Genomic DNA, 16,050 nt, shown 5'->3' on the forward strand with positions numbered 1-16,050 from the left:
GAGTTGAACCATCTCCATCAAGCTTGTTCTGTAAGGTTGCTAAAATTGTAGCTAGTCTATCTAAAATATCTAATGAGTGGTCGCCAATAAATTAGAAGCGTTAGCAAGAGTAGCTAGAATTTTAGTAACCTTACACTGGGAAACTGGGCAAATCCCCTAACTTCTCTCATTCTTTTAATTTCTCTCTAGTTATAAAACAAGTGAGTTGTACACAAAGACCTCTTATATGTGATCTTTAATATATGATTCTATGTTTGCAAATGTTGTTCCATAACTAGATAAAGGTAATTAGCTGCTTTTTTATGGAGAGATTGAAATGCATATAACATCTATACATACCGTGTACTCCACAGACATATAATTACTTTTTATAATTAGCATATACTTTGTCTGTATTTAGACTGGATTTTGATAAATTTCTTGATTATGAAGGAGTAGAAAGAACTATGACCCAAGAATTGGGAAAATTGGATTCTTGTCCTGGCCGTTTACCCTAACTACTTTAATGATCTTTGATAAATTGTTTAAACTTTCTGGGCCTCAATTTCTTTCCTTATAGGATGAAGACATTGGAATAGCTTTGTAAAGTCCTTTCCAGCACTAACATTGTATGGGTCTATGACCTTTTACTCTTTAAGTAGCTTACCTTTTCTGAAGGGAATTGTTGCTATGCTATTAATTTGATTAGCAAATCTTTATTTTAATTATAATGCAATGATAATCTCAAGCTTTGTCCTAGAGGAAGTATCAACATTCTTAGACCAATAGGATCTGAAATAAACAGTTTTACAGTAAGTGCTGCTGATGTTAGGTCCCAATTCCCCAACTTTTGAAAAGGGATGAATGTGAATAATAAAGGAAAGAAGGTCAAGGAAGCTCCCCAACTCTGTCTAGGGTATTCATGTTCCCAGGGTCATAGAACAGAATTGAGTTCTTGTGTTCCCAAAGAACCCCTTCTATGCTAGTACTTTCATGGGACCCTTGCCTTGCCTGCCAAAGACCCTTCCCAATATTCCTCTAAAAATTAAGGTCTTGAAACAATTAAACTTAGTACCTCTAATGCAGTATTAAAGGGAGTATAGATATTCCTAGAATAAGGAAATATAAATCAACAATTCTCTAAACATGAATAAGCAATTGCATTTTGGTTTCTAGATTCAAAGGATGAAAGAATTATCATGATTTTCAAATATTTGATCAGATGAATTACTTAAAAGATCACATATATTTCCAAAATCAACTTGTTGAACAAATAAATAGAGTCTCAAAAGTACAAAAATAGCTTCCTTCCTGGAAGGAAGAGGGAGATGAAGGCTGAGCAAGGACACTTGATTTGTTCCATCTGACAGGCTACTCTGATGGCCTGTTGGAGCCAATTCTGTCTCTTGTTTTCCTACTTTAACTCATAAATATTAACTATTTTTCCCTGCAGTTTCAGTTCATTTTTTTTACGTGCAATTCTTACTAAATGAAGCCAATCATTGTGTTTTCACATTAACTCACATGTTGGGTTGTATTTAGGTTTCATGAAAATTTTAGTTTCCCCCGTAGGTAATAGACTTGTTAAAATATTAAACTTGGAGAAATGGGATTTGACAGTTCTTCAAAGAAGGCATGAACTTAATTATATCTGATCGTCTTTGCCATTTCAAGATAAAAATTCCCCTGGTCCTAGATTATTCTCTTTCAACCTAAGTATGCTGAGAACTGTCTTCCTGAGACAAAATGTGTCTAGTGATCATATAACATTAATCAAACCATTGAAAGTGCTAATTTTTCTTGGTTTATTTAATTCAAACTGTTTTTAATACCAAATCATCGCAAATATATATATATATAGGTATATACATATATACCTATATGTATATATATATTAATTCTTAATAGTCAAAAGAAATACTAGTATACTTTTATGAAAATTAAGTTATTTATAAAACATTCATTTAATGAAGTAGATTTTTGTTGTTGTTCAGTCATTTCAGTCATATCCAACTCTTTGTCACCCTATTTGGGGTTTTTTTGGAAGAAATACTGGAGTGGTTTGCCATTTCCTTCTCTGTCTCATTTTACAGATGAGGACACTGAAGCAAACAGGGTTAAGTGACTTGCCCAGGGTCGTACAGCTAGCAAATGTCTGACCCTGGATTCGCATTCATAAAGATAAGCCTTCTTGATTCCAAGCCCATTGCTCTATTCACTGGGCCACCTAGTTGCCTCAGTGTGGTAGATAGTATGATTTTTTACTAGCAAGTCTATTCAACAAGCATTTAAGTGCCTTCCATGTGCCATCTACTCAAGGTTGGTTAACACAGGGGATATGGAAGGTCTTCTCTATGATACTAGGTTCAATGGGGTCCATTTGCATACAACTGAAGACTTACTTATGAGATTATTATTGGGGAAAGAAAGGATGCCTTTGGCTGGTTTTAGGGATGAAAACAAAATGAACAAAACTAACACTTATTGAATACCAACCATTTAATATGGTCATGAATCTTCCCAGGGAGTTTAGGAAGAGTGGCAAGAGAATGATCTGTAGTAAATAATAATTATTTTAATAAAAACCAGCACTTTTCCACCATCCTGAGGTTTGATACAGACTTTTCAAATATTATCTCATTTGATTCATGCAACAACCAAGGAGGTAGGTGCTATTATTGTCCCCATTTAATAGATGAAGAGAAAGTGACAGAGAGAAATTAAATGACATGACCAGGGTCACACAGCTAGTAGGTGTCTGAAGCAATCTTTGAACTTAGGTCTTCCCGACTCCAGATCCAGCACTCTAGGAACTGCAAAACCTTGCTGCCTGTAGGTTGTGTTCTAAGAATAAGAGTTAAAAGCCTTATGAAATTGCTTCTTATTTTTTTCCCTACTTGAGTAACTAAATATGAAATGCTAACTTGGTTTTATAGGGAAGGGCAAAACTTTCACCAAAATTCTAATGCTAAGGAGAAAATGGTCTCAATTTACCAATATTACTATCAACAGGCAAATGAAAGACTGTTGCAAGTCTCAAGATGTTCTTGAGCAAGCAATATGAATTCTTTACATTCCACAGAGGGAAGATGGCCCTTGTACTCATAAAATTTTAAGAAGCAAATATAGCCTTAAAGGGGACCATAGAAACTAAATAACAGGAACTATGAAATGAATCACAGCCATCACACACTAATAGGCCCCACTACAAAAATTCACCAGAAGGACATTCTGTTTGAATTGTATATGCACTAATGGGGAGAGAGTTTTGCTAATACATCATGTGCTTTCACCCATGCCCCCTTTATATTGAACTGGATGGCAAAGGGGCACAATATATGGAGTTCTGGGCCTGGACCTGGGAAGACCTGAGTGCAAATCCAGCCTCAGATACTTACTAGCTGTGTGACCCTGAGTGAACTGTTTAACTTCTGTCTGCCTCAATTTCCTTATCTGTAAAGTTGGGATGATAACAATACCTATTCCTCAGGATTGTTGCAAGGATCAAATGAGATTATAATTGTAAATTGCTTAATACAGTATTTGACACATAGTAAGTGCTATTATCATTATTGTTATTATTTTTTTCTTATTATTATTTACGAGGTGGATCTTTAAAATAGAACTGATTTGTATGAGGAATCCAACCTTAATCTAAGAATTATAAAAAGATAGACCTAGAAGAAAGCTTAATGATCATCTGGTCCAACTCTCTTATTTTACAATTGAGGAAACTGAGGCCCAGAGAGGGCATTGACTTTCTCAAGATTAGCTAATAAATGCCAGAACCCTCAATTCAGTGTTCTTTCTTCTGTACCATATTACCTTGGTTCTATTTGATATACATTCTAACCAGCTGTACTAGGTCAACCTGAATAGGTTATAAGATATGATTTTTCTTTTGTTACTATTGACTAATAGAAGTGGGGCAGAAGACCTGATACACATTGAAAAAGAAGAAACCTCTTTCTGGGATGATATGACCCTATTGTCATTTAAATGTGGGTCAGCTCATCTTGATATCCTCTGTTCATATTACCTGATGGAAAGCAAATATTGATTAATTGAATTAAAGTAGGGAATGAAATTCTGAATTTGTTTCAAAAAGTTTTACAATTCTTTTTTCAAGGACTGGTGTTCTTCATTCAATTTTCATATCTTATATTTCTTTCCATAGACTTAAAAAGAAATGTGACATTTATTTTATTTGTAAAGTACCTGATAGTTTAATTTCTCTTATTGATACTAAAACTCTAATAATTACAATGTCTCAGAGACATCATGGCAGCACAGAAAGAGCAGCAGATTACTAAATGAGAAGACCTTAGTCTAAACTTCACTATTAATGCACCAATTTAGCCTCTCTGGCCCTCAGTTGCTCCATCTGTAAAATGAAGAGATTAGATGACTTGATCTCTATGATCTCTGCCACTTTCAACAGGTTGCAAAGCAAAGCAACCTAGACTTTGGCCATTTTTCTTTTGTCCTCAACTTCAGTTTCTTTTGTCCTCATCCTCAGTCAGCATTGGGCCAGTCCTATGTGTCATTTCCCAAGGCCCTAGATGATGGGTATGAATAGAATTAAGTTAAAAGGTTCCCCATCCTTGGAAGTGTTCAAGCAGAAACTGAATGAACACTAGTTCCATGAAGGCAGAGATAAATTTAATTACTTTTTCATTGGTTTTTAAAATGTTATAACTGTCTTGCATATACTTTGTGTATAATAATCATTTGTTGAATAAAGGACTATTGTAGGCAGATTTATCCCAGATTTATCTGATATGCAGTGATACTAGGTGACCTCTAAGGATCCTTCCAACTTCTTTAACATAAAATCTGAATCAAAGAAAGTACCCTGCCCCCCCTGCAAATGGATTGAATAGGTGATGTCTTTCCCAGCTAATCTTAACCTTGATAGAAGAACTAATAATAGTAAGAATTTCAAGCGTTCTGATAGGCTTGTTATTTTGACATCTCTTGTGAGTGAGAAGGGTGCAATTCAGAAATCCTCAAATGACATTGCATAAGTGGTCACTAGTTCTACCCCAGGCAAAGCACTCTACTCAGAAATATGATAAAAGCAAAAAAAATGGAAGAAATAATCTATGCCTTCAAGAAACTTGCAATCTAGCTTGGCAGGTGAAACATATCCCACTCAGGGACAATGACAAAATGAAACTCTACCATCAACGGGTTTGATTTTCTTATTGTTGTTCAGGGTTTTTTTTTTTTTTATTTTGGGCAGGTAATTTTTTTCATTTTCCAAACAGAGTTGCTTACTGAAAGCCAAAGGCTACTGAAACCACCTTTCTCCACTAAGCCTGTATTTCACCTGTAAGCAGTCAGCTGGAGAAATTAAAAGACCATATGGTAGGCACCATGGTGCTGTTGTTTTTAATGTCTGCATTAGTGATTCAGATCACAGATTCTCCTCTGAGAAGCTTCCATTATGAAGCAAGAATTTTACCCTCTAAGAAAAGGCTTTTGGTTACACCAGAACTCCATGTTCCCCCTTTCTTCAAGGGCAAAGACCTGGAACAAAAGAATCACAGTAAAGAGGCAAATAAAAATATGTACAAACAGCTCTGAAAAATGAAGGGGGAGGGTTGTGTGGGGGCACTTATCAACAAAGTCCTGGTTTGTACAACAAAAATGACAGGAGGCCATGGCTTGTAGAGGGAAGACAAGTCCTCCAAAGATTGCGTGGGTTCTCAATGTGACTGAATTCATCAGTAAAATGGAATAGTAGAGGTCAAATCCCCTAATGGCTTCACCACATTCCTTTCCCCTAATATTCCATGGGCTTCCTGATCTTTTTTATGAAAGACATCCATTGTTGGGCTGTTGTCTTATAAGAAAGGAGGCTGGTTGGATTTAAGGGTTCTTCTAGTATTATTTTTTTATTTTTTTTTGGTGAAGCAATTGGGGTTAAGTGACTTGCCCAGGGTCACACAGCCAGTAAGTGTTAAGTGTCTGAGGCCGGATTTGAACTCAGGTACTCCTGACTCCAGAGCTGGTGCTCTATCCACTGCGCCATCTAGCTGCCCCTCTTCTAGTATTCTTAACTGAAAGGGAGTTTAGAGGTCACCTAGCCCAATCTCTTCATTTTTGCAGATGAGGCAGCTAAAACCCAGAGAGCTTAAATTAATTGACCAAGGTTACCTAGGTATCAAGTAGCAGAAGTAAAATTTGAATTCAGGATTTCAAATTTAAAATCCAGTGCTCTTTTCACTTCAAAACCAATATTCAAAAGTCCTTGGTTCTTGTCCTCTTCTACCTCACTATTTAGGCTTGAGTAAATCTTGAGGAATGAGAAAATGCCTCCATGTAGTCTTTCTGATTGCACAAATATCTATGGAGGTGTTGGTTTATACAATGAAACTCTATATGACTCTTACTAATGTGGTCCCTGGTAACGACTTGTAATCATTGCATGAGTATTTATCTTAATGCCCCAAATAGATTCTTGAGGGTAGTAACCATGTTATTTACTTCTACATATCTGTTTAATTGCCCCATACAATGTTGGGAAAGAGTTAGGTATCTATTAATACTTTAAGATTAGTTGAGTTGTGTACCTCTGTTTTTACATCAATAAAATGGAAATAATATTGTCTGTTTTCTTCCCATATCCTAAATGTGATCTATACAACAACTGAGCTCCCAGAACAGAGTGTGAATTCAGCACTTTTTCTTTTGGGACTCATTCATAGGAGAGTTGAGGAAGCAATTCCAGACAATGCATCTCACCTATTAAATCCACATTTATACTCCACAAGGGAAAGTTTCATTAGCACTTTGACCAACAGAAAGAACATAGAACAGCAATTTCCCTTCATTTCTGGCATTGGAAATGTTGAATTTTAAAGACATTGGGCACCAAGCTGGAGCCAGGTACCATTTTTATGTCTTAAGATGGTTTATTTCTAAAATAAAGACTCCTGTCTTAAAGCCTTGTCCTTGGCCTATAAATTGAAGCACTGTCCACATTTTGCTGTTCAGGTTTTTCTCCTCTCAGTGACTCCAAAGAAACCTGGAAGTAGCCATGACTTCTTCCCAATTCTTAGTACAAAATGGAAAGAAATGTAGGATTCAGTCACCAGACCTGAAGTAGAGTCCCTGCTCTAAGATTCAGCCTTAGGAAAGACCTTTAATCTCTGGTTTTTAATTTTCCTCATTTGTAAAATGGGTATACCAACCCCACAGGGCTGATTAAAAATAAATAAATAAACTGTAAATTATAGAGGTTCTATCAATGTAAGTCATTATGGTTATTAGCCTGCATAAGTATTGAGGCTTCCATTCCTTATAATCCATTGGATCCAAATTAGAAGGCATCTTTTCAAAGTTCTTCTTTAAGAATATTGACTTTCTATAATTTTTACTACACTGGCAAAAAATGGGGATGGGGGGGGTCATCTAATATCCAATCTCCTGGAAGACATCTAGTCTGAATGCTCAGAAAAGAAATTGGAAGTTATAGCCTGTGTTGTTTTCATTAATATGCCAACTTACCTTTTGTAAAATATTACATTAGCACATATCATGGGATAAACAGCCTGGGCGGAAGGGCAGGTAGAAAAGGAAGATCATAGTGTAGAAGTTCAGGAAACCCTACTACCAGCTCTATCACTGTGTGACCTTGAGCAAATCAGTGAATCTCTGCTTCCCAATCTGTTAAATGAGGATCCTTATACCTATCCTTCACAACAAGGGGGCTATAAAGATCAAATGAGATAATATAAATATGAAAGTGCTCTTAAATAGCATAAAAACCATTTTAAACATCAACAAACACCTGTTTTTGATGCTGAAAGAGATTCAAAGATAAATGAGGCACAGTACCTGCCTTTAAGAAGCTTAGGATCAGGAGGAATGATATGGCATAAAGATAGGTCAATAAAATACAAATTAGTATATGATAAATATACAGGCATATGAGGCACTAGAGATCGGATAAGGAACATTTCACTACCAGGTGTGAAGATAACGATATGTATGGAGAAAGGAAAATCTTATTTTTATATTTTAGAATGAAGTAGAATTGGGTAGAATATACAACCAGGGATCATTTAGCACAATAGCTATATTCATGTTGACTAAATTTAAGGTTCAAGAGATCATTTTGAACATACTAATTATTTAAGAATAGTACACTAAATTTCCCTGTTGATAAAGGAAGGGGTTCTTGTGTAAGGCAATTATATATATATATATATATATATATATATACTATATGAGTATATATATATATATATATATATATATACTCATATACTTTGGCAGGGTCATAGAACCATTAAACCAGTATGTATTAGAGGCATACATATATATATATATATATATATACACATACACATATATTAGAGGCAGCATATATTAGAGGCATGTATATATATATATATATTTACATATATGAATATATACACATACACATATATATGAGTATACACATACACGTGTGTGTGTGTGTATGTGTGTGTGTGTATTGTATAAATAGGGTGGGGTAGGGCAGATTGGACCTATAATTTCATTGATGTTTATAACACATTAAGATGTCATTGACAAAGGAAATATGGTGTAGTAGATAGAGACAGCCTAGAATTCAGAAAGATTTGGGCTCAAGTGCTGCCTCTAATACATACTGGTTTAATGGTTCTATGACCCTGCCAAAGTATATGAGTGAATGTATGTGCAGATAGATAAATAGATAGATAGATATACATATATGTGGATGGATAGATGGATGGATGCAATTAGGTGGTATAGAGGGTAAAGTGTTGGCCCTGAAATCAGGAAGACTTATCTTTTTGAGTTCAAATCTGGCTTCAAACAGTTATATGACCCTGGGCAAGTCACTTTACCCTGTTTGCCTCAGTTTCCTCATTTGTAAAATGAGCCAGAAGAGAAAATGGCAAACCATTTCAGTATCTTTGCCAAAAAAAAAAAAAAAACCAAATGAGGCACAAAGATGTAGACATGACTGGAACTGATGGAACAACAAAATACATAAATAATCAATAAATAGTCAATATACATGCAATATCAACTCTCTACCAATGTAGATTGGCATTTGCTCTAAATTCACTTTTGTTTATCTTCTTCTTAATTTATGTATTGTGATGAAATAATGGATTTGGGGATGCCCAGAGCCCCCCACCCCCTTGCTCAAGGGGATTATATTAAGATTGATTGGATTGACTTTGCTGATTGACTCACTTGGAGTTAACTTGATTGGAACCACACCTACCTAAAGGTCTGGCCCTCAGTGGTGTGTTCTCTGAACGTTGACCTTGGCAAGTTCTGCACATGGACCACCCTCAGGTCCAATAAACCAGTATATTTGAAGGATGTTAGCCAATTAACTTGGAGCAGTGTGGAAAGGCCACTCTCCTCTGGACTACAGGAAGGTTCCACACTCACACAGGCTTTCAGATGCACCGGTGGTGGAGGACTTGGAGGAAGAAGGAAGCCAGGCTGAGCTCTAGGCTAGATAGGCCTTCTTAACTTTCTGAGCCACATGTTTTCTCTTTTCTAATATTTGGTATGCTTTAATAAATGCTTAATGCCCAAAACTGGTGCTAAAGGTTCTAATTTATAAGTAACAAACATATTAGAAACCCCAGATAGTTTTCCTTAAACTTGGGACAGAAGTAAAGTGACCACATATAATTTTAAATGCCACAGTATCTGTATGTATATGTTTGTGATGTTATATGTATGTATATAAATGGAGCATAATAGCATTCTGATATAGTATCATATTTCTTTTCAAAATGTCAATACATAAAGGACCTGTGGTTCTTTCAGTGTGGCAAAATGATTGTGTGCTACCTGTACATAATTTACCGCTGATCAGTATCTTTCAGTCTTACAAAGTTGACTGAAGCCCAGAGAGGCAGAGATGAAAAGTAGCTTGTTTATGTTCACACTACTAGTAAGTATCAATGGTGGAACTTAAAGCAAGATATTTATGGAAATGAGTTGAGTTGAAGTGAGTTCAGGACTTCAAGTTGAGCAACCCATCCACTAAGTCATGTTGCCTCTCACTTTTTTCCTAATAACCTGTTGAAAATAGAATTGAAATTTGATATACCATCTCCATTTTACTTCATTGAATTGATGGTCTAATGAATGTGGGTATATCCTCTAGCATTGAGATCATAATGTATCCATACCTTCTTATTAAACTATTAAACTATAAAATAAAAATTATTATCCATGCCCTTCTATAAATGAAGCTCCTCACCCAGGTAGTGGGCCTCAGAAATTTCATAGATACCAATGGAGAGCCCATACTATCCATCATTTGTTTCTTAACTCTTGCTACCTGACAGGCCTGGTCCACATCCTTTGTAATTTATTTTTTATTTCCTTATTTCCTTTATTGTTTTTTTCCTTTTCCTTTTTCCTTTTTTTTTTCAACATGAGAAAAGTGAGGCCTTGGTTCCTTTAAGTAACTTGTTTGCTTATGCTTACAGTTTATATATGTTGAATAATGGATTCAAACCCAGGGTTTTTCTAACTCCAAATCCACCTTCCATTCTTCTCTTCCTTCACCCATCACTTCTTTCCCTCATTCCTTCTTTCTCTCTCCCTCTCTTCCTTTCCTCCTTCCTTTTTTCCTTCCCTTCTTTCCTTCAATCTTTTCCTTCCATCCTTTTTTCTTTCCTTCCTTCCTATCTTTTTTCCTCCATGTCTCTCCCTCCATCCCTCATTTCCTTCCTTCCTTTCTCCCTATCTTCTTCCTTATCTTCTTTGAAATGTGATGGAATTGAATCAGTAGACATCAGTTTGGGTTCCACTTCTGCTTCTTATGACCTGTGTGACCTTGGTCAAATCACTTCACCTCTTCCGGTCTCCATTTCCTCATTTGTAAAATGAGGTGGTTGAACTAGATGGTTTTTGAGGTCTCTTCCAGGTCTAGAGCTATGAACCTTTGATCCCCCCTCATTTTTCATTGAAAACAAACTTCTGCTTTCTCGTACTTATTTATTCTATATTTCAGTGAATCAAAAAAGCTGCCCTTTCTATTCAGAAACAACCCTTCTTTCCATTCATTCCTTCAACAAGCTGGAATTACCTACTATGTATGAGGCACTGGACCTGGTGCTGGAGATACAAAGACACAAACACAAAAACAAGTCAGGCACAATATACACAGTAAATACAATAATGTAAATGGAAGAAGAATGACATACCAAAAAATCAAAAGCAAATGTAACAAAATTATAAAGATCAAGTGGGACTTGAATGAAGGGAGATGAAGATACCCTCAACCAATGCCTTCATGTCGGTTCACAGGTCTTACACATTGCAACTATTTTCAGATTTTCTCGATGTATCAATCAGTTGTACTGACCCCACCTCTAAAAAATCACTATTTGTCATATGGAATAGTTCTCAGAGAGGGTGAGGGGAGGGACACATGGGATACTATGGTGATATAAGAAACAAACAAAAAAGCCCTGGTCTAGGACAAAGGTTTTAAACATGTGGCCCATAACACTTCTGACCAAACTTGATTAAAAGTAAACATACAATGTAATGGAGTACTATTGTGCTATAAGAAATGATGAGTAGGCAGATTTCAGAAAAACCTGGAAAGACTTAAGTGAACTGATGCCAAGTGAAGTGAGCAGAACCAGGAGAGCATTGTACATAGTAAGAGCCACACTGTGATGATCAACTATGATATATTTCGCTCCTCTCATCAGTGCAATGATCCAAGACAATTCCAAAGAACTCATGATAGAGAATGTTCTTCACATCCAGAAAAAAGAACTGTGGATTCTGAATAGATATTGAACCATACTGTTTCTACCTTTTGGATATTTTTTCTTTTTTTGAGGTTTTCCCCTTGTGTTCTGATTCTTCTTTCACAATATGACTAATGCAGAAATGTTTAATGTGATTGCACATATATAACCGCTATCAGATTGCTTTCTGTCTTGGAGAGTGGGGAGGAAAGGGATGGAAGGAAAATATTTGGAACTCAAAATCTTATAAAAACAAATGTTGAAAACTATCTTTACATGTAACTGAAAAATAATAAAATACTTTTATGATAAAAATAGAAGTAAACATACAATAAAAAAATTGATAATGTTAATAAGTAGATTTCTAAGTCTATATGCATTCTGCAAGGGTCCTTAGTCAGTGGCCTCCATTTCTCTTTGAGTTTGACAACATTGATCCAGGGATCTCCAGGATGGAGAAATTCTTGCTACCAATGTAGGTAGGCAACTTAAAGTTTGATAAAGTTACCAGGAACAGAGAGAGGTCAAGAGACTTTCCCACGGTATGTGTCAGAAGAGGAACTTGAACCCAGCTCTGTATTATTTCTCAACTACTGACATTATGTATCCCATTTTTCTCAAATGAGGAAACTGAGACTCAAAGAGGTATAAGTAACCAACTCATGGTCTCATAGTTAGCAAGCATTTGGTAATAGATTCAAACTCAGGCCCCTTATGACTCCAAGTCCAGAACTCTTTTCAGTATTCCTTGTTCACTTTCTAGGACTGACATTAGTAAGAATAGAAACCACAATTTGGTCCCTCTAGGAAACAACTCTAAGTCCCCTAATTATAGCTCCTGATGCTTACTCAATTTGATCCTTCTAATTAAAAGTTTGCCTCAAGTTTGGTATCTGTCACTCCTTAAAAGAATTCTTTCAAGGTCTTGATTATTTGAGAGTGAAGGAGATGCCTCCACCAATTCGGATTATTCTAAAATTTAAGTACCTATATGCTTCTGTAATTGTGTTTCCACTAGTGTAGGAATGTTAGACTCTAAGTCCCAGATGGGGAAAACTGGGGGAAAATGTTGCATTGTTTGAACCTAGGGCTGAGAAACTAGACCTATTGCTTAAAGACAAGATTTGTTTAATGCTAACTCAGGACTTTAGGTTGCTCTGTTGAGATTAAATGAAGATGAAACAAAGACAGGATTCCCCTTAGTCACAGGAACATAGATTAAGATCTGAAAGGTATCTGAGAAATCATCTAATCCACTATTATCAGACTCATAAACAGGGGCCACTAAATCTCACATCTGGATGCCTGCAGAGTACACATTGATAGAAAACTACATATTACCATTATCTATGTTCCATTGTATTTTGATTTATTTTGTCCATTATTTCCCAATTACATTTTCACCTGGTTTGGGCCACTTGTTTGATACCTCTCATAAACCAACCCTTTTAATTTACAAACAAGGAAACTGAAGGTCCAAGAGGTATAAGGGCTTCCTCCAGGTAATTCAGGTAGCAAATGCCAGAGCCCTCTAAATGCAGAATCCAGCATATTTTGTGCTACCTCAGTACATTTAGTGTAGGTCTCATTTGCATATTAACTTAAAGTTCAGTTCTTGACCCTTTGTTCATATATATATATATATATATATATATATATATATATATATATGTACACACACACATACATATCAAAAGTTGTATTTTCTTTCAAGTCTTTGCCTATAAGCTCAATGAAGTTATTTCCCTTTTGAAGGAGCTCTTCAGCCCTCTCTCTCAGGCTCCATAGATGCCCCTCCAAATATACATTTCCCTTATTTTATTATTAAAATGTATTTTTCTTCAATTAATAAAAATCTATTTTACCCATATTTCTCCCCATTTGGGAAAAAAAAGAAAAGCAAAACCCTTGTAACAAATATGTGCAGATAGCCAAACCAAAAAAAAAATTCCCACCTTGGAATTTGTCTCATTATGTACCCTGAACCCATTACCCCTTTGTCACCATTCTTCTGGAATTGTACTTGGTTACACAAATGACATTACCAAGGATATGTATGCCCAGAAAACAAAATGGACCATCCATGTAGTGAGCATGAGACACAACAGAGAGAAAGCCCAAATGGCACAATGATAACCAAAGAGACTAACAGAACAAGAGGAAGACCTTCAGCCAGATAGCTGGATCCTCTATGGAGTATTTATGAAAAGGCATAAGAAAAATGATGGCCTACAAGATTTGTGATCTTCATCAGTAAAAGAAATAACCACTTTAGTTAAATCATAGTGAACAAATATACATTTCTACTTGGCTTGCATGACATCATTTCAGAATCCACATATCTAAAACTGAATTTAACCTCATATTTAAAAACAAACAACACATTTTCCTGTTGATTTGACCATGTTAACTGATGTCAATAGAGAAAAAATGCAAGGTCACAGATAGCATGTAATGGATGAGACTTTGGAGTTATGAAGCCCCAGGTTTGAGTTCTACCCCTGACATTGCTGTGACAGTGAATACGTCACTTAGCTTTTTGGTACCCCATGTATCTCATTTATAAGGGGTTCTACCTAGAGCCAGGGTTCCAAGGATAGATTTTCATGGCTCTGCAGATTTGACAGGGAAAAATACATCTTTATTTCAATACAATTGGTTTCTTTTATAATATTAAGTATTTTATTTTATACATTTAAAAACATTTCTATGAGAAGAGATTCATAAGACTTTACCAGATTGCCCAAAGGGTCCATGACCCCTCAAGAAAGTTGAAAACCCCAGCCCTACTAGTATAAATTGAAAAATAATTGAACATATCTTTTGTTGTTCCTCACTGGAAGCTCCCCAGACTGACAAAATCATATGTCTGGACCAAAACAAAATCAATGGTCAAGACCCAGGATCCCAGGGATGGGCAAGTCCCACCCACTCATTTTCTTTTTTCTTTTTCTTATTGATGTTTGGGACTTTAATTATATTTCTTTTTTTTTCAAATTATATGTAAAGGTAGTCTTCAACATTCATTTTTGTAAGATTTTGAGTTCCACATTTTCTCCCACCCTCCCTTGCCCCTCCTGAGGCCAGCTAGCAATGTGATATAGGTTATGCATTACAATCATGTTAAATATGTTTACACATTAGTCATGTAAAAGACTCAAAACAAAAGGAAAAAAAAACACAAGAAAGAAAAAACAACAACAACAACAACAACAACAAAGCAGCACCAAAAGTGAAAATAGTATGTTTCAATCTTCATTCAGAGTCCATAGTTCTTTTTTGGATATAGATAGCATTTTCCTTCATGAGTGTTTTGACATTGCCTTAGATCATTGTATTACTGAGAAGAGCTAAGTCTATCACAGTTGATCTCTTGATACTGTGTGCAATATTCTCTTGGTTCTGCTCATTTCACTCAGCATCAATTCATGTAAGTCTTTCCAGGTTTTTCTTAAATCTGACTGCTTATAATTTCTTACAGCACAATACTCCATTACATTCATATACTACATCATGTTTAACCATTCCCCAATTTGGGGCATCCTTTAATTTCTAATTCTTTGCCACCACAAAAAAGAGCAGCTATAAATATTTTTGTACATCTGGGTCCTTTCCCCTTTCTTATGAATTCTTTGGGATATAGACCTAGTAGTGGTATTGCTGGATTAAAGGGTTTGCACAGTTTTATGGCCTTTTGGACATGGTTCCAAATTGCTCTCCAGAATGGTTGGACCAGTTCGCCACTAGTTTTCTAGATGAAGAAATTGAGGCAACTAAGAGGTTAAGTGACTTGTTTAAGATAACACAGTTAAGTGTCTGAGGCAGGGTTAGAACTCAGGTCTTCCTAACTCCAAGTCCAGTGCTCTATCCCTATACTATGCTTCAAAACGTTAAGCCCTTTGAGGGGAGGGAGCATTTCTTATGTTGAAATCTGGGTAAGCACAGATGGAAGGAGATCAATAAGCATTTGCTGATTGATTGATCTTACAACTTGGCAGAAGGTTGCTATATTAGAATCAGAACCAGCTTAATTGGTGAGTGCCTGCATTTCCATTTGTAAAGAGCACTGTGGACATTGTGCTTACTCTTCCCCCATGCTGCTTCTGTGAACTAGTTCAGTATGATTTGCTTAATGTTTTAGAACTAGGTACTGAAGCTGATAGAAATCAAATAACTCACCTGGAGTCATTAAGTAGATGGTGTTCAAAGGGAATAGGATTTAGAAAGTGAGGTATCTCCCTTGAGACTAAGAAAACAGTCACTTGAAACTGAATGATTAGTCTTACTGTGATTTCTAAAGGAGTTCAAGACA

At 35.9% G+C, this 16,050-nt stretch overlaps 1 protein-coding gene across 4 annotated transcripts in view; it reads left to right on the top strand.

Moving 5' to 3' along the window:
- The window catches only part of SGCD (sarcoglycan delta), a 1,325,612-nt gene that overhangs the window by 1,133,981 nt on the left and 175,581 nt on the right, over positions 1-16,050 (top strand). The gene's annotated exons all lie outside the window — the stretch shown is intronic.

The sequence above is a fragment of the Dromiciops gliroides genome, chromosome 2 (genome assembly GCF_019393635.1).
Source record: "Dromiciops gliroides isolate mDroGli1 chromosome 2, mDroGli1.pri, whole genome shotgun sequence".
Classification (NCBI taxonomy): domain Eukaryota; kingdom Metazoa; phylum Chordata; class Mammalia; order Microbiotheria; family Microbiotheriidae; genus Dromiciops; species Dromiciops gliroides.